Below are 19764 nucleotides of genomic sequence, written 5' to 3' on the forward strand. Positions count from 1 at the left end.
CATAGAAGCAATGTTCTGGCTTAACCTCTTTTACTGAGAGTGTGAGTGATACTGAGGTTAATAGAATTTTGTTCTCAGGGTATAGCTATCAGAACCTCACAAAGAAGGGAGCTTAATAGGTCACTTGAACCCATATGCACTCTCACCATGTGCATATATCCTCTAGTTTATACATTCTCTTCAAATACTATTCATAGAGCAGTACAGGTTAGGCAGCTTACAACTCTCATTTTTGCCAAAGTATTTACCAGGCTTTCTTTCTTATGTGTAATTTATTGTTTCAGTTTTTACCTTTTGACACCAAACAAGATAGATCCTCTTTTTACTGGTATTTAGAGTCATATTTTCTTTTTTTTTTTTTTTTTTTTATCATGTATAATCAACCATTTTTTTTTTTTTAACAAATGGTGGTGGTCTGTTCAATTCTTGTTCATGTTCATTTTTTCCCCTAAGTTGCCTATAATATTTAAAATATTTTTAATGTGAGGTCATGGTGAGATCTGTATGTTATCGTACAAATACGGGAGTATGTACTGCCAAAAGGTTACTGCTCCATGATGCAACTCTGCCACTAAATTTCACCGGTATATTTTTTCAGCTGAATCATATAGGAAGCCACTATTTTGCCAGGCACTGATATTAGCTACTCTCTTCCAGCATTTCTTTTCCTAGATACTTTCTTTCTACCAAGTAACTGTTTCAGATTATTTTTCTCTAACTATCTCTCTTTTCTTGAGGGAGAAGAATTTTTACTACTGAGTTTACCTTATGCCCCTTGGTCTATGAAACTTTAGCAATTTTCTACACCTAAACCCTTGAGAATCACTGCTAGTTCAGAAAAAGTACTCTGGTGCTCAACCAATGCAATTTGCTTATTCAATTGCTCTTCTTTTCTCTGAGGGAAAACCAGAAATAGGTCTTTTCTTGTTTTTATTTGTGAGTAATTCTCAGGTGGTTCATGAAATAGAAAATTAAAATACTGAAGAACAGAAGATGTATGGGTAGAAAAAAATCATCTCCATACTATACCACAAATTTTCCTAATAAGAAGGAAGAAGGAAGAGAGTGTGGCTTTACATGAACGACATCAAACATTGAGAAATGCAGTGAGAGGGTAAAAACAGACAACCAGATGGTAAAAAATTCATATTGCTGATAGAAAGTAGCAAAGATAATGCATTATTTTGACTGAGATCATCAAACAAACATTTAATCCACTTATGATCACTTCTAAAAAGAGCTGGTATAAGGTCTTGCCTACAAGTCTGACCACGTGCCACCAAAATAAACGTACTTTCTTAAAATTGCTATTAATGTGAGTATGACCAGGCTCTAGTTCTATGAAAGAATTTGGAATCTAAAGAATTTAGTGAAGAAAGATTGTTCAAATTGTCATGGGCTGAGGAAGAGAATACTTCATAGATTTCTCACAGGAGCAATTAGTCTACAATGCAGCATTTCTATGCTGAAAACAGAAGTGAAAATATTCTGAGGAACCACATGAAGGCAGTGTGTAGCAAGTTCATTGTCGTTTGAGGAGCTTAATGTCCAATATCTAGGGAAAGGATTTATCAACTGTCCCACTCAAGCTCAACTTTCAAACGGAACTGGTCAGGCAGTTTTCAGAGGCACATTATTTTCAGGTACAAAATGCTGACATTTGACCTTTCTCTGAATTCTGACCTTATTTTGATTGCTATGCTGTAAATGACTGATACAATGTAAATTTGCATGTAAATAATCAGAGGTGTTTGACATTTAGAGCATTTCCATCTTCAAAGGGGAGTCAGCCTTCTGTGAATGCCCTCAAGCAACAGCAGCAGCTGGAGTTTGGTTCGGCAAAACATGAGATGTGTCAGGAAGCAAAATGCCTAAAGCCACAACTATGCAAGCCTTTTTCACAACCCACCTTCACCAGTGGCCCCTCCAGGAAGACAAGACACTCTTTGAAGTTTCTCTGCCATAATGATGAGGCTAAGCAGGACCCATCCACACCAATTTCAGAAACAGCTACTGCAGTTTCTGAGGCAGTAAACAGGGACCAGCTCACTCTCTCACTCTCCCTTTGGTCACTTGATTCTTTAGCAGCTCTGATCCTCAGATAACACACCTGATATATGCAGTGCAATGCAAGCCTCTTTGGCCCTTCAAGCCCCTTTAATTGCCCCCTGTGGTGCTCCTCCAGAGGAACCTGTCAGGAAAGGTTCATATCCCCCCATCTTTCCATGGTGAAGGGCTGCTGACAAAAGTTCCCCTTCTTTCCTGCCTGCAGACCTATCTTTCCAGGAACTTCCTCCACAGAGTAACATATTTTGAAGGGAACTGCTAGCAAAACTGCCTGAACTACTTCTTTCCAGTTCTCCTCTGCCTCCAATTTTGCCTTTGTCTCATGTTTGTCCTTTTGGACAAGAATAATAAGAGTTATTACTCCACTGATGAACACAGTGTGACTTACACTAATGAAGAGAAATGGTGGGGAGTACTGGTGTGGAAAATCTTCCCCACGTTGGTCCTGAGCAACCAGCGTGTATCCTGTGGCAAGGGATGATTGCGATCACTGGCCTGCAGTGGCAATCACCAGAGCTCACTCTGTGCTTTCCCATGTGTTAGAAATCAGGCCCCTCCAGACGGGAGTCATACATGAACTGGATTCTCTGCACACTTTATCAATGTCTCTGATAAGGTAAATGATTATTAGCAAGATTTCTTCAGAAAATAATTTTCTATACTACTGGATCAAAATCTTCCTAATGTTTGCTTGACATTTTTTCTTTGGGATCAACACCTTTCACAATACAAGCTTTTCCCGCAGCCTGGTACTCAGCTTTTCTTACAATCATATGAACTTTCCACATGTTTTATTATTTTTCCAAATGGAAAAAAATACTTCCCTTCAAACATGATTTTTCCAAGTTAGTTAATATTAATAGTGATTTTTCATTATGCAAATCTGCTTCAAAATCTATCAACTATTGTCCATATTCTTAACTAGCTTAGTCCTTCAGGACAACATGGAACAGACTTGTGCAAAGTTTCACTAAAAGAAAAAAAACCTTATTACTCTGCTCACCTCACGTGCCTTTATTTCAGCCAAGCGGAATTTAAAAAGCAGCTGTGTTTGCCAATGGGTGAATATCTATCACTGAACTCAGCTGCATAAAGCATCTCCACGGGTGATATAGCCAATTCTTGCAGAAGTAAAGCAGAATAATGGGGGAGCCTGGGGGGGGAGAGTTTTACTGAAGCAGTAGGAGATGGCAGTGTTTTGTTGAGTTTTGCAGCTTATATGTGAAAGAAAGGAACAGCTGGCTTGTGTCCCTTAGAGGAGAAGTTCTCAGAAATATTTTCCTTTTTGCAGTGTGGAAAACTAAGGGCATTTAATCTCCGAAAGGAAGAATTGAAGATTAAATTGTGCCCAAAGCTGGTAAAAGCAATATCTGCTTTTGTGACCTTTTCACATGATAGACTTCTATGTTGTCTAATATGTTAGTTAAAGTATAAAGCTTACAGATATTAACACATAGAAAAACATGTATTCAAAAATAAGAGGAAATTCAGAGACCTAAATATTCAGAAGCATTCAGCTTGCAGAAAAATATCCAACAATAACTGAAACTCACCTAAATTTCTTGAACCAGGAAACTTCCCTCTGTCAAGTTTTCTAATGCAATTTCCAGTAATTTCTCTGTTCTTGAGTTTGGTGGGATCATCACAACATCATAGCTTGTGGTGTTTTTTATTCCTACTTCCAATCAAAAAAAAAATATTGCAAGGTGCATTCACTGTGAGAAGCTGAAAGAAAACTCTTTACTTGTTTTCTAAGAGTTCAGATTTAGTGTTCCTTAAACTTTGGGCAAGAATCACTGAAGGATGCAGCTCACTTATTGAACTTGCCCTAGTTCTTACTATAACTTAGGTGGTATCCCCCACTCCTATTTTCAGTGCTGTAATCCCTGAGTTACTGCTATCAATCTAAACAACCCTGTAGGGATCTACTTAAGCATTTAGGCTGAAAAGCATTTCAAAGCCTGAATTCCATTTAAATGGGTGAGAGATGGATGGTGATATACCTTCTTCAACATGGATCATGGAATCTCTCTTTGAGATGTTAAACACCTTCTTCATATGTGGAAATGAATAAATGGTATGTAGCAATCTGCAGAACGTGTCTAGCAAATATTACAAAGCATAGTCTGACTCTAATGTGCATTTCCACTTCAGTAAGCGGAGCTGCTAGAAAAACAATTTTACAGTAAAAGTGCATTACTGTTGATTAAGTGTATTTTTAAGCTCCACAAAATGGTTCATTTTTTCTCCTAAATGAAATTTAAGTAAACAGGGAGAAAGTTCCAACAATGTCAAAACACTCTAGAAAAAAATATATAAGTTTGTCATTTGAAATTACTTTTCATTCTATTTTGTGTTTAGTTAGAAGTTAGTTAAAAAAAAATGAAGATAAAATCATTTATTGAAATGGAAGAGCTACGAAAATATTATTTTTTTCATTTCCTGCCCCAAAACCTTTGGAGACTTTAAACTGATGGTCAGAGAAACACCTGGTTAGAAGTCACATTATCTGAGTCCCTAGGAAATTATAGGATATAACTGCTTGAAAATGCAATTAAAAATGAAGATATAATGAAGATATATCACCCTTGTTCCACGTTTTTATGTTGAAGGTGGGTTTTTTGTTGTTGTTTCAGGGTTTTCTGTTTGTTTCCCTTTTTTGCTCTCTTCAAAGAGTTGTCACTGGCCTGCAGGTTTCCTTCAGCAGTGCTGGTATTGCCTTGGCTCTGGGAGTCAAACCAAGCTCATGGCACTGACATCTCACTTTTAGCAGGAGATAGGTTTAGATCCTCCTCTTGGTTGCTACTCGACCAGGTAGTGAGCACTGTGAGTCCCGAACCTCACTTGCCTTTTCCCTCAGGGTCTTAAGCTAGGGGGCAAAGTGATGGAATTCCCAACAGGCTGTCTACTTTTCAGCCCTACCCAACACACTTTTCTAAAGATAATTACTCTTCTCATTGTAAAAAAGAAAAGAAGTTTTTGACAGGTATGATTTCATTTATGATCTAATAAAAAGAAAAAAGTTGCATTCTTACTTTTAAAATCTTGCTTTTTTTTTTATTCTACAGAAAAGTAGGACTAAACAGACTTACCTGAACCTATTACACCTCAAATGTACCCCATAAATAGGGATACAACTTGCCCTGCTCCAATTTACTTAGGCTTTATGTCAAAAATAGGTGTTATAATAGCAGAAAAAAAATTCATTGTTTTGTATACTGCTCAACTACACAAAATAATCCCATTTCATCTCAGACCAGGGTCATCACTCCCTCTTCAGCTATGCTCTAGGTGAACCTGTCTCCATGTCAGTTTGAGGGAACATTTGGACCATATTGTAGCCTTATTTCCAGCCCTGTCTTCTGCTGCTGCTGGTTGGACCTTATTTGTCACTTGTGTCCCCTGGGGCTGTTGATGGATTCCATTAGCAGCTCCCAGCTCTCCTCATTGTGTCTCTGGGATTGCTCCCATCAATGAGGCAATGGCCTGCAATGGGCTCACCTTTGGTTCATGGCTCCCCATTCCTCATGGAGCAGCTTGCTGACAAGCTCATCTTTGGATTTCTATTCCAAGCAACTAAGATCAACATCGTATTACAGATACAAAGAAGAAAATCTATCTAATTTGCCTATCACCATACTGTTTAAACAAGACCGCTTTGTATCTGTTGCATTATTATCTAAAGCCTCACCATACTTCTTGCAGATAGTGTAAAGATCAGATAGGAATTGTAGAAGAACAATATTGAAATCAATGAACTTTTGAACCAAGATTTTGGCCTTGACAACAGTAGACAGTGGAACCAGTTTAGGGCATTAACTGGATAGTGTAACTTACAGTCTTTTTGGAGTCTTGCTACGTAGTGGATCCTTCAGTCACAGGATGCAGGGACTGTCTCTTCTCTTCATGGGCAGATGCTGGGGTTGGTGGAGGGAAGAAGCAAGAAGTTCTGACCTGTGTTGCACTAGAAGTTGGCCAAGATAATTTCAGCTCTGTACACTTCCTGACTCAGAGCAGGAAATGAAATTCAGACCTACTCTGTCCAAGGAGAGTGTTCTTATTTCCAATCTTTATTTCTTCTTAGGCAAGGGTCCCACTCATTCTGAAGTGAGGACAATTTAGTTAAACACTAAATATTGTTTGCAGAAAGCCTAAAGCTGTGATCCTAGCATACAAGAATGTCCTAACCTCTGGGCTATTGGATCAATTTTTTATTTGCAGCTTGATTCTCTTGCCCAATAGCATCTATTGATTTACTTAAAGTGCTTTAGCAGAAAGCATGAAAAATTTGCTTCAAAATGCCCTCAAAAATATACAGGACCCTTGGGCTTAAGCTTCTGATTCCAAAGAAGATCAGAAAGCAGGTCTTTCAAAATAATTCACCAAAATGCTAGGCTGTTGAACAAAATGAGACACGATTGGAGTTCATCAGTATTAGCTGACTCTTCCTCAGATGCTCAAGAGACATTCTCTAAGGACATTCATCAAAACACCCTCTACAGGTCAGATAGATGAGACCTCTAGAGAATTCCACCAAATCATAGGTACACCATTTTCCAGGTAGCAGAATGAGTCAGGTGGTGATATTACTAGGAAATCCTGATGTGCAGAAGGAACCCAGGGTCTAGAACTAGGAAATGAGCAAAGGCTTTTAGGAGTTTAGTAACATCTGCATGGTAGACTTAAGCATCTTAGCTTATTAAGATTGCGACCAGTGCACATCTATTAACATCTCTTAACAAGCTCATCAAAGCAAACTGTCTTTGTCAGTGTCCTCATGCATTAGGACTCAGCTATTTGTGGCCTAAACACAAATTTATGCAGATTTAAGCCCTATAAAACAAGGGCAAATAATTGTGAAAACTCTTGGTGATGATTCAATTGACTAAGTGCAGGTGTCTAGTGACATTATAACCATCCTGCTCTATCCCAGTACCTTCAGAGTGTTGGCAGCTATGACACAGGTTATAAAGGTGTCCTATGTCCCTCTGGGACTGGCTGGAGGCCAGATGAGATACACCTGACCCCCAGCCTTAGCTTATGAAGGACACAGCTCAAACAGCAGGCTTAAACAAAAACAAGCAATTCCGTGCAGAGATTTTACTTGGTTCAGATGAGATCTGCTGCTTGCAAGGCTCTGGAGGAGAGAACTATCAGAACTACCTGTTCTCAAAGGTACATTACCTCTCTACCATCCGGCAAGAATCCAGTTCTTCCAATCCCTCAGAAGGTGGCAAACAGTGCAGTCTGCCACACACTGCTTATGTCCATTCTCACTTGTTACAGCATGTACTCTTTGACACAGCTAAGAAATCATTTCCAACCTTTTTTGAGTGTTTGTAGTCAGGAAGATGTGAGGACTCTTGACCCAGAGTCAGAAACATTCAGTGCCTTGTAGAAACACATGTACCTAATCAGGAATATAAAGAGAATGCAAACTGTCTATTGGAAACTGGTGCAGGCTTCTGAAATGTAGGCAGGAATCAGAAATCTCAAGGACAGACCAAGACACGAAGTTAGTTTTCTGTATGTTTTAGTTGACTCCTCCTGAACTAATGCACTATGCCTCTATATTCAAGCTAACCACTGAAAAGCAGCACTGCATTTTGTTTGTGAAAAATCTTTTCACAAGTTTGTGAAAAATCCTTTCCTGACCCATGCTGTTAAAGAACCAAAAACGTTCTTGGCATTTCTCTCTATTTCATTACTCCAAAATCCCATTCAGGAAAGTAGAAAGTACTTCCTTTCCCAAAAGATACCATGAAAAAGTTGTGACTCTGCCTATATCTGATCATTTCTACATCATCAAAGCCTCTGCTGAACCAAAAACAACAAAAAAAAACCCATAATGTTATCTTGCCACATTTTTAAATATAGTAAATTATCACTCCTACAAAGTCTATTTAGAGAGACTAGGTTATTGAATTCCTCTAGGCAGGTTTCAATAAATATGTGACTGTTCACAACCCTTTTCTGTCTGTGTCCAATTAAACTTATAATGAGCAAATTTTCTTTGAAGAACCTCTTGAGAAAGAAAGAGAATTTCATTTGAAAGCGTAAAATATTTCTTTTTTTAAAAAAAAAAAGTAATTTTTATATCTTTTTCTCATTACCATTTGCCTTGGAGCTTGATTCTAAGAATGATTTGGTCAGAGAGATCAAATGAGTCAGAAACCAGGACAAGGTTGTGATAATTTTTGATTAACCCATCCTGAAACAGGACAAACATAAAAATAAAAAAGACTTCACAGCAAAATTCAGATGCAGCAGTATATTCAAGATGCAGAAAAACCACATAGACAAAGCTAATCTTCTGCTGCAGACAAGGCAAATTTCTATTCCACAGAATTGATGGAGACTGTGGTTCCTTTATGTAGGTTTCATACATGCAGTAATATTTTCTGCAAGTAGATGAGATGCATTTCTCACTGTGCTTTTCCATACCGCAGGTTTTAGTACCATATACTAAATAAATAGTAAGCAGGCACCACATAAGAGAGAGAGTTCACCTTCCACTGGTGGAATATACACGAAGGAATCTTTGATCCCACCTCTACAGACAGCCATAGAGAAATACTGCTAGTAATGGTGAATGCATTCCAATAGTGTTTTCTGACACCAAAGTCGGTCATTTTCCAAAGAATTTACAGACACTTTTAGGTGGGCTTCTATTTGTTTTCTAGATCTTGATCTCGAGGACTATATTTTGATTCTTGCTTCCACAGGCTCAAGCCCGTGGAAGTACTTTAGGACTTGTCTCTTTGGCAGCTGAAACAGAGAGATAGCTAAGGATAGAAAAAAGAATACTACTGTAAGCTAACTAAAGGCACATTTTTAAGACGCTTGGGACCGAATCCATTAAACTCCTGTTTATTCAAAATTAAAGAGCCTTAGCTCAAGTTTTTTTAAGTCATTGTAGAAATTTAAAAAAAAAAAAAAAAAAAAAAGATGAATTAAAGCTACATGCACCAGTAAAAGAGTATGATGTAGTTTAGCTAAACCATTTAAGAGAGGTGGTAGAGCTATTCTGAGCTTCAGTGCACAAACTCTGAAAGCCCTGAGAGATTGCATTTAGGGTTTTGCTTAATTTTATAGAGGTCTGCATGTGACTTTTTTGAATGAAAGTGCCTAGTACAAATATGTCTGTACATATATTACCAGTACAAATATTACTTTAAGCATTCCTTGTGTTTAGCTATTTTTTTTTAATAGACAGAATCAGGAGTTCAACAGATGTAAATGTCATAACAGTCCTGGCTTGACAAAAGCAACGCTAGTATTTTTAACCTCAAACATTCAGAAAAAAAAAAAAAAAAAAAAAAAAAGAAAGAAGAAAATCCAAGGGAGTTATTACAGACTTCTGAAGAAAGAGCTATGGAACTCTGCCTGTGCTAGCCCTCTGGGATGTCTTCTTTTGCAGAAAATACAATTGCAACAGTTTGTGGAAATGAAGGATCCTTTCCACGCCTTGCCCTCTGGAGCAGCACACTCATTTACCCCAGTACAGGAGCTCCAGGCCTGTTCCTGGCTCAGCAGTGGGTCAGCTGTAAGACAAGCAAGGGTAATTTGTCTCTCTGGGCTACAGTTAGACTATCTGTGATGTTTTGGATTCCAAAGCATTCCAGGCATTCACAGCCTGGACATACTCTTAAAAAAAAAAAAAAAAAAAAAAAAAAAAAAAAAAACAGGTATTTATAAGAAGCAACTTACGCAACTGGCTTAGAAGCTACTGAGTATTAAAAAGAGTATGCATTAGGATCCATACATGCTAAACTTAATGTGGCTTGAGCAGTGGGTCCTGTATCTCTGGGAAATATGAGTCTTCTGGGGCATGTGTTTTATAACTAATCTACAGAAAATAACTGACTCTGCAGTATGCAGGACATAAATGTGAAATTCCACAGAAGGATCACACTCAATGCTCGTATGCCACCAATCTGATCTATAGCTGTAAGCATAAATAGAAATTTCAGGCAAATTCTTTCCCCTTTTCAGAAACTCCCTCTGGATGCAACGTGGGTACATGTCACAGACACCTCCTTCCCTGCCACCAGTGAGTGGAGGTGGCAGCGTGGGAGGCCTGGTGTGGACAGACCAAGGTAGGGGCAATCCCAGGGGCAATCCCAGGGAGCTCCTGCTTGTACCCTGCTGCAGTTGAGGCCTGGCCCCCATCACCACTCACTTCTGCCCTTACTGCCCTGCTTCAAATCCCACCAGGCAGGACCATTCCAGCACTGCAAGGCTGCACCATGAATACGTTCCTCCAATGCTCCTGTGTCTGGAAGGATTGGCCGCACTGATGGTCCACCCTAAATAAGAGCCTAATATGTATTCAATGACACCAAATTTTCTGGAATGCCAATTAGCTTTTTAATAGGCTTAATAATAGTGCATATTTTTAGCATTATTACTCGCTTGTATAACATTCTCCACCTTCATTGCACTGCTCCTGCAGTAACGAATGACGAATGCACATTCTAGGAAATTCATTCACTGGAGATGATTTCTCTAAGTAGACCTTTAACTTCAGAGAAGAGGGATATGAGCTCTAGGGAGAGATTTGATGTTTTTTTGAAGTTGTATACCCGTTTCAAATTTCTTCTGCTGCAGAACTCATCTTAAAAAGAGATAATTCCACCTGGGGCTTCTCTGCACCTGCTGCTATAGACTCTGCTAAGATAAATCTTTGGGACCACAGAGGGCATATGTAAGAAGTCAGACAAACTCCACAGCTTCCTGCCAAAGTCTGGCTTCAGTCCCTAAGCAAATTCTCCAGCTGGCTTCAATCCGTAAGCAAATGCTGTAACTGAGATAACGTTGTTCAGAAAGTAGTTGTCAGGTTATCCTGCCTTGACTCAGAGTGGTTCCCATGATGGCATGGGCAGCAATTTGACATGGTCACCCAAACTCCTTCCTTTGGCTACAGGTTGAAAGTCACTCCTTTGCCTTTCATATCCTTGTGTTGAGAGTCCAGAGTGCTCCTTCTCTTTCATAGTGCTGCCTCTACTGAGGGAAATGAGCCCAGCACAGAAGTCCCATAGAGCTGTCTTCCCATTGTTCCCTCTTGGCTTCCTGGCTCCTTCACCCTGTTGTCCCAACAGCCATGCGAGGCTATAGCAGGTGCTATAGCAGCAGAGCTCTTAACCATTACCTGGAGAGTCACTAAAACTGTTGTTACCATTTGTTTTGAAAAAAAAAATCCACCAAAAAAGACAGCAACACCATCTTGAAATTTTTCCTATTGGTTGACAATTAGCCTGTTCTAAAACAGAGTCAGAATCAAATTCACAAATGGTGTAAATCAGAGAAGTCTCACTGAAGGCTCTGATTTATTTTCCAAATGGCTTGAAAATTCAGCACAAGCCTTAAAGTGCCAATGTTATACATCAAAGAGCTGTCTAAGGCTCAGAGATATTGCACATTTTCCATAATACTACTTGACATTAGGTATTTCTTATGGATTAGATACAATAAATTCAAATGCCAGGAAGGATATCCTGAAATTTTTCAACAACAACAAAAAAAGTATGATCAATGCAAGGTTTAGGCATAATAGGCAAAATGTGGAAGAAAGTTTTACATTTTGAGCTATCGTTATCCTTGGCAGATGTGTGTGTTTATCATAAACAATAAAAATTCAGAGTCCTGCACTTTTTTGCATGCAAATTTGACAGTCCTATCAAAGTTATTGGAAAGATTTTTCCGATTTTCAGTGGGAGTTGACTGCACCCCTTGTGAAGTCCAGTTCCCCAGCAGCTGTGGATATCATCTATGTGAAGATTCCTTAGCAATTATTACATTTTTATTCCATTCAGTTTTTCGGTTTTGCTCTTCAAAATATTCAACCTTTTGCCATACCTGACAAGCACTCTAATGAAAACTGAAGACTCAGTAGCTGAATGGCCTTGGGGGAATTAGGGAGCTAAAGGGAAGTAAGAGAAGCTCCAGAACCAGCCTTTTCCCTGGTAACAGATGAGGAAATAGTCTTGGGAGGCAAACAATGCCTGGACTCGTTTCATAACTTCTGAGAAATCTAATGTCAGGTTTGCTTCTAACATTCATCTGTTTAAGGAAACTTTTGTCAGACTAGTTGTTATGACCACATTTTTTTCTTATGCGTCTTCTCAGCAGTATTGTGCAAGCAAGTAAGTACTAGCAAAGTCTTTATTGTATCATGATAAGAACATGATATATTTGATATATTTGATATAGAGCAGTGATATTTCTTTTGCCTGGACAGAAACTCTTATAATTATTTAAATAAAAGCATGAACAGGCTGTAAATTACACCTTTTTATTTTACCTTGTGCTCTTTTAAAACATAACCAAAGTCTTTTCTGATTTTAATGGAATTAGATCCTTGGTACATTTAGAATATAATAAATCCCAATAAAGAATGTGAAAAGGGTAAGAAAACGTGTATTATTAACATAACAGCAGGATGCTCAACAAGTTGAAAAAAGGGATTTTACCATCTATAGAAACACCCACTTCTCTCCCAGAACTTACAAATAAATTTTTTGTATTTATGTTGCCTTAACTGCACGGTAGTTAAGCTGGAGTTCATTTTATTCACAGCAGAGGTGTAGTCTTTATTTCAGAAACCCAGTCTTTTAAAATAAGGACTTCACCATAAATGCCAGGCTGCCATCCCTCCTCCCACTCTCACCAAGAAATAATCCAGTCTCAAACACTTAGGCTAGGAAAGTATTTACCTTCAATGTTGCGATCATTTCAATGATTTATGCTAGAAGATTTGGAAAAAGGTGAGGCTATTAATTGCATAATGGCTCTATAAGGCTTATCCAAAACTTTGCTTGCTATAGGAAAATTCAGACTACTTAAACAAACTGAAAAACAGCCTTAAATTTTCAGAGAATCTGTGCTCAAGCCAGTGAAGTCCTGTTTTCTGCTGCAACATTTTTAAGGTGTCGCTGCACCCAGTCCCAACTGATTTCAGCATTGCTTTGCTTGTCTGCTTAGAGAGAATACTTGGGGAAAAAATAAAAAAACATTTCCTAATAACCTCCTATTTTCAAGAGTTACTGTTTACCTGAAATGCTGGCAGAATATAGATACAATGGACTATTAAGACATACAGGTTTACTATCAAGATATACAGCTTTACTACCCTTGGAAGAGCAGGGCCTGGACTTTCTCTTCAGAAAGTTTACCTTTATTTTATAAAGAGATATGGGCTGAAGGGCTGAATCACAAAACTTGATTGAAAAAAGATCTAAAACCTGGTGCTTCAACAGGATGGTGTGATGCTCCTATTGGATACTATACAGAGAAAGAACTTTAATCTGAATCTCCTGCTGTATTCATTATTAACTGATTATCAACTTATTCTGTTCATATTCTGTTCATCCTTTCCCACTCTTTCAAAACAGTGCAAGGAAAAAAATGTCAAAAAAAAAATCCAGAGAATTAGAAGAACAGAAATATGTAGCAACAGTAAATATCTCACCTTAAACTACTAAGGAAGAGACACATGAATAAGATTTAATGTTTTGGGGGATTCTATGTGGTGTATCAGGCTGTGAAAACTGTAAACAACCTCATTAACCAAGCCCACATAGTAGAGAAAAACAACAGGCTCTCTAAATCTGCTAAAGCTTTGAATCTTTTCTTCCCTGATTTTAACTGTGCCCTTTTGCCAGAAAATACTGTACTAAAGGGGGAACACAGTAGAAATTCAGCTACTAATAAAACAGCAATTTAGATTTCAAGGCAAATTAAGATTTAAATGTAATTCTGTAATTTGCTGGAAATGGCTTACCTCAGACTTGTGCTCCAGTGGAGCACAAGGTGGAAGTATATGCAAAAAGATGCAAGAGCTCTGTAATTTGCTCCAATATCCTCATTACAATATAGTTGTGATTAAATTATTCAATGTAAGCATAAAATAATCTGTCATCATTGAGAGTACTAAGGCTTAGATAAATAGTTATGCTTTAATCTCCTCTACATGGGAACAATAATAATAAAAACAAACATCTAACTCATTAAGGATACTTAGGAGACCTACTCCCATCCATTTCTATGCAGAATATAATTAAAAATGAATATGCAACACAATCTGCACAGTGTTTAAAATACTTCATTTAATAGTGTTATTGCTGTGAGTTTAACCCTCATTTCAGGGAGTTCTGCACCTGAATTAGGCTGAGGCAAATTTATTTTGCACTTGGCTGTCAGACTGATATGCAGCAAAGTCCCACTCAAAAGACAGTTACCTGAGATTAACATCAACACCCAAACATCTGGAACTGGTTGTATGATAAACAAATATCCTGGTCTGTAAAATGAAACAGTAAACATAGGCAATAAGGTATAGCAGCAACAATCAGCATCCTTCTAGCTAATAGGAGGAAAATAGCTCAGTAGTAAATATGTTAGGACAGTTCAAACCAGGACTGCCTACACTAGATCAGAATTTTTGTTTTGAAATGCTAACTTAACATTGCTGCTATCTGGATTTATTCCCAGTAACTGGCTACACACGCAGATGGGGCTTGCCTGACTGAATCTAGTTCGAGGAACAAGGGCATGATTTTTACAGCCACTTCACAATACGACTGCAGCCAAGTGCCAGCTTCAAACACCTGCCCTCTGCCAGGGTGACAGGTTGAATCCACCCAAATAGAAAAGCAGCTGGATCTCTCAAACCTGACTTTGTTTACAGGGAGGAAAAAAAAAAAAAAAAAAAAAAAAAAGCTATACCACAAGAGGTGGACATGGATAGTCTGTCTTTCTCTTTCTAGAAAAGGAAAACAATGAACCCTTAGTCTATGGCTTTTTTCCATCCACTGTCATGGTTGTGGCTGTCGTGTGTACAGAAAACTGGCCTCCAGATCCTTTGAGCAATATAATATTAGAAGATGGGATAGAAGTCCAGACATATTCCTATGACCTGTGTTTCCTGTTGACTAACTCTGAATAAGGCGGGTCCTTATGTAGAATATGGGTCTTTGACTCAGCCATCAAGGTATCCCATTCCTCTCATTATGTAAAGAGCCTCAGGCTATTAGTTGCAGATTTGGGATTACAAAATTGTGCGTCCACACCCATGTCGTGTTAGTTAGACACCTGCATTCCCCAGCTGGAGATTATGTGTCGTTGTGAGATCCACTCCACCACCCCCTCAACTGACTAATCAGTCCTTTGACTAAGCAGCCACCACATCATGCTAATCAAAGGGAGGGAAGGCAGACAGATCACTAAGGACCTTCAGGATAAGACAGAATCTGCAGAGCCCCCAGGATCTTCATCAGCTACTTTAGATTCTGTACAGTCAGTTCCTTCATAACCCTGCTAGCAATGGCAAAAAAAATTGTCATTATTTCCAGTTCTTCATCTGATGCTTCTCCTCTGACAGTAAGTCCTTGGTCTTCTGAGGCTTCTATCCTGAAGTTTTTAGGATTCAAATGAAGGTTTGCCTGGGCTTTCCAGGTTCTTCATACACATCATCCATTTTCCTGGTAAAGATGCCTACTGTGCACATCAGCAGCAGTTGTGACACTGACAATGTAGAGCCCTCATTCAGAATCAAGGAACTTTTGCACTTTTGTGCAGTTGCTCTGTAAATAGTAGAGAAGAGAATTTAGCTCATGTGAAACTAGACATTCCATTTTTTTCTTTTTGAAATTTGAAAAATGTACACTTTGCAAGCAACTCTCACTAAAGCTGTTTGAATTTATTTGGGACAACTAAACTTTGACTACTTTAAAGGATTATTAGAGTGCTTTATACAGAAAATAAACACCAATATAGAAGTTCAAAGGTCTTTAGCAGTTTGTACTCCCTGGAAAACACTGTAATCCATGTAATCATATAATCCAAAGTCCTTCCATATGATCTCAACAGACTGCTTCATCTGACATGCCCACACACAAGAACAAATGGATTTCCCATAACCAGAAAAATTTCTGGGCACCAGTGCCATTGTCCTGCCTAACTGATCTGCTGATCAGTTTTAGCTTATTTCCTGGTATTTTATCCAGTTGGAAAGGAATTTACCCAGGATTATAGATATTGAGGAACTGTCTTGCATGTTGTTCATCATTGGTTCCTTTCTTGCCACTGGTGGTCTATAAACCACCTCACAACACCTTGTTAAGCCATGAGGAATTGCAAGTTCCACAGTAATCATGACTAGGAACAACAAAGGCTGATTAAGCAGTTAGCTTTGTTGATACCAAGCACTCAGAAAAAAAATGTTTCAGTTATACCCTGTTTATTAATAGGAAAAAAAAAAAGGATGTTATGCCTTCAATTTAAATCAGGCATAAAGTTACCTCTAAAGAAGTTAAATTCATACCTACCCCAAATAACAATGTCTGCAGTTCCCAACACAGCACTCTCTCCAACAGTGCTAATAAGATCTTGCTACAGTGAAAAGCAAAAAAAGACTTGGCTGTCATAATATTTCAGTGTTTCACAGCCTTTCTAAAGCAAGCCAGTAGCTTGTTATGTGACAATCCTTCAGAGTGCATTTTCTTTTCTTATCTGTCCCTATAAACTGTTTTTCTATTTTAGCTCAAAGTTTGCATTCTGATAATTAAACACAGCTTGATCTTTTCAAATTTAGGTATACTGCCTGAAATGCCGGTAATAAACAAGTCACAAACACTTGGGGAAAGAATGCATTTTAATTAGCTTTGATGCAAAACATAACTGTAATTACCTGGTATCTCAGTACTTAGTAGGAGCAAATAAAATCTTTCTATTAAAATGAGATTTTTACATGATAATCCCCGTTCCATGAATTCATATCTTGCAGATAATGGGAAGGAAAGAGTTACTTTCCCATGCCAAACAATTATTTTCCAGTCCCACTCAGATCTAAAAGCTGTGATTCTGATGGTGCACCTTGTTCTTCCTGTTTTCAGTAGGAGCTCACTTAAGTTCTTATACAAATCCCATAAAATTTATTGTAAACATGAACAAATGATAGGAAGGAGACTGATGGCATTGTGCAACCTTTAATGAAAGAGAAAGGCAATGCCTGAGGAATCCTAAGAATTTAAGTTTGAATCTTCATGCTCTTTCTGTGTTTGTGTCATTAAGTGCTTGGGTGTTTCCCCCTGATCTGATCAGTGATTATGGATCAGTAACAAATACTGTGCCAAAAGCTTGACGTTTTACACTGAAGGTGAAATATGACTGGTGTGCAAGGGTATCTGAGGCTGTCATCATAGATTTAAGGGAGACTGCAGGCCAAAATCAAATAAGGCCAAATCACATAAAGAATCAGATGGAAAAATTGTGAAAGATTTGGTTATCTAAGAAGGGAAAGAACTGGAAATGATCTGGGCATAAAACAGCAAAGATACAGAGCAGCCAGGAGCAGCTCTTAATCTCTATCTTCCATCTATACTCTTCTGCAAAACTAAAGGACAAGCTGGATAAAACTACCAAAGCAGGTGTCAACACCTCCTTCAATGTTGATCAGGAGCTATCTACCACAAGCTACTTATTAGCTTTGCAATGTCCACCCCTCTCAATGTTTCAGAGCTATTTTCAATCTGAGTGAAACCATTCAGAGTTATGTCAAGAAAGCTGCCAGGTTTTGGAATGGAAAATCCCTAGTACAGACCAAAATCTCCCTGAAAAAGGTCATGCATATAGTCATAGATGCAGTAAACCCCATGAACTCCCAGGAGGCCATTGCATTCAGATGGCTGTTTTCTGAATCGCTGTGTTTTGTCAGGAGGTGAACTGCGTTGCTTGCAGAGTGTGCCCCCTGTCACACATGGTAAATTAATTAATAATCTGGAGTCTGGGTGATGACAGAATGGAAATAAATGACTGAGTACATTCAACTCCCTCAGCCCCACTCACATCAAGCAAAGGTTTCCTTGTCCTTGGATCCTCTCCCACTTCCTCCTCCTCCACAACATACAACTTGCACATTGCTTCACAAGGCACAAAAGGGCCCAAAGGCAGGTTTTCAGCCAAGAACAGGCACGTGCCTTCAAGCTGGAGAGAGGCATAGCCCCTTACTCATAACTGTAGCAAGTAATAGCAAGGCCTGGGGAGGAGTGGAATCCAACAGAGTGAAGCAAAACTCCTTCCACACAAGGTATGAGCTCTGCACTATGTATCTCAGCTGCAAGCCCAAATACAGCCTTTATAAAGTGAATACAGCTCACTTCTCTGGTTAATAAAAGACAGAATCTGAGTCACTCTACAGGGGAGAACTAAGTCGAGGCTGTAACAGAAAAATTAAATCTTTTTTTTTTTTTTCTTTTTTTTGAAAAGCAGACTCCTGGTCTCAATTTCTCATTCTGATGTGACACCGAACAAGTTACTAACATCTTTGCCTCAATTTCTCTTCTATAAAAGAGGATTAGTTGGTAATTGCATACCTGAGCAGAAGAAAGCACATCAGGGAGGATTAATGTATTAACCATCTCCAGTGTACTACATCAGACTGCTGAAATCCTTCTAATCCCTTCAAATTCATGTTTGGGTATAGCACAGTGATGAACTGAAGTAAAAACCTATGTATTCGAGACCTATTTTTTTCTTCAGAACATTGAGTTTTTTAAAGCATGTGGACAATTAACATGAAGCATCAGAGCTGGCCCAATTATGAGTCTTTCCATTCCAAAGCATCATCTGCAAGAGAGGTTAAAGCATTAATGCAGCCCCCATTGCTCCAGCAATAGTTTACCATAGACAGAAATAATAATAGGTCCTCTCTACAATGTCACAGAGTCTACACAAATACAGGCAAAGCATAATCTAAAGATGTCATGGAGAAAATTCTTTTGGATACACTCACCCTTAACTGCAAAAAAATCCCAAAATGACTGTTTCCAAGGGAGTTCTTATGTCAACGGCAGGAGAGAGGGCTGCACTGCCACCCCAGAGCCAGGAAAGTTCATTGTTCCTCAAAACTTCACTCCTTGGGCAGGAACCACTGTTGTTCTGTTCATGGAAATTGTAATTGTGACAGGTTATAAATAGTATCCCTACAGGCCTCTTGGTCTGTTTTTCATTCCTAATGCAATTGTTTCCTTCATAAAAGCTTTTGCACTTTCTTCAAAGGAAAGTCTGACTAAATGCTCAATATCATTTGCTGAAATATTCACTTGCAGTTAAGAAATTAGTTTTCTGCATTTCTTCTGTCCAAGTTGCAAGCCCACTGAGGCCTCCAGTACTCCCAACTAATCCATTGAAGTCCTTAGCTGGGGTGCAATAGTTGATGTCACAGATGACATCACAATGAGCTTCCAATTCCATGGAGCATTTTCAAGTTCCATATTATGTTCTATCTGGGGGGCACAGGCCTGCTAGTGTTCTCCAGGCAGCTTTAAAAGGTTTCCTCTGGAAAGCAGGGTTGTTCTCAGAACAACAGAAGTCCAGATGAATGCTGTGCATAGCCATGCTGTGAACTGAAACATGTAAATGATGCATAATAGCATCTCATTTTCAGGCCAAATTCTCGTGATGTAAGAGACAGCAGTAAATGGACTTCTTAGGCTGTCTGTAGAGCACAGGAGAAGAGGTATCACTTCTTATTCCACATTCAGCTATATGAACATGTATCAGCCATTTCTAAGGTGCATTATAGTAGCACTGGAAAAATAAAGTGGTCATAGCCTAATTCAAACAAAGGAGGGAGACTGTCAGCTAAAGCAAACCAGCGTAGGTCTGTGGTGTGTAGCTGCAGAGATTAGCAACAAC

At 38.7% G+C, this 19764-nt stretch overlaps 1 pseudogene; it reads right to left on the reverse strand.

The window, feature by feature from the left end:
- Positions 1 to 15344: 15344 nt before the first annotated feature.
- On the reverse strand, positions 15345 to 19320 carry LOC112957918 (annotated as a pseudogene).
- Between the last annotated feature and the right edge of the window lie 444 nt (positions 19321 to 19764).

The sequence above is a fragment of the Nothoprocta perdicaria genome, unplaced genomic scaffold, assembly GCF_003342845.1.
Source record: "Nothoprocta perdicaria isolate Ctin4 unplaced genomic scaffold, notPer1 scaffold_79, whole genome shotgun sequence".
NCBI classification, from domain to species: domain Eukaryota; kingdom Metazoa; phylum Chordata; class Aves; order Tinamiformes; family Tinamidae; genus Nothoprocta; species Nothoprocta perdicaria.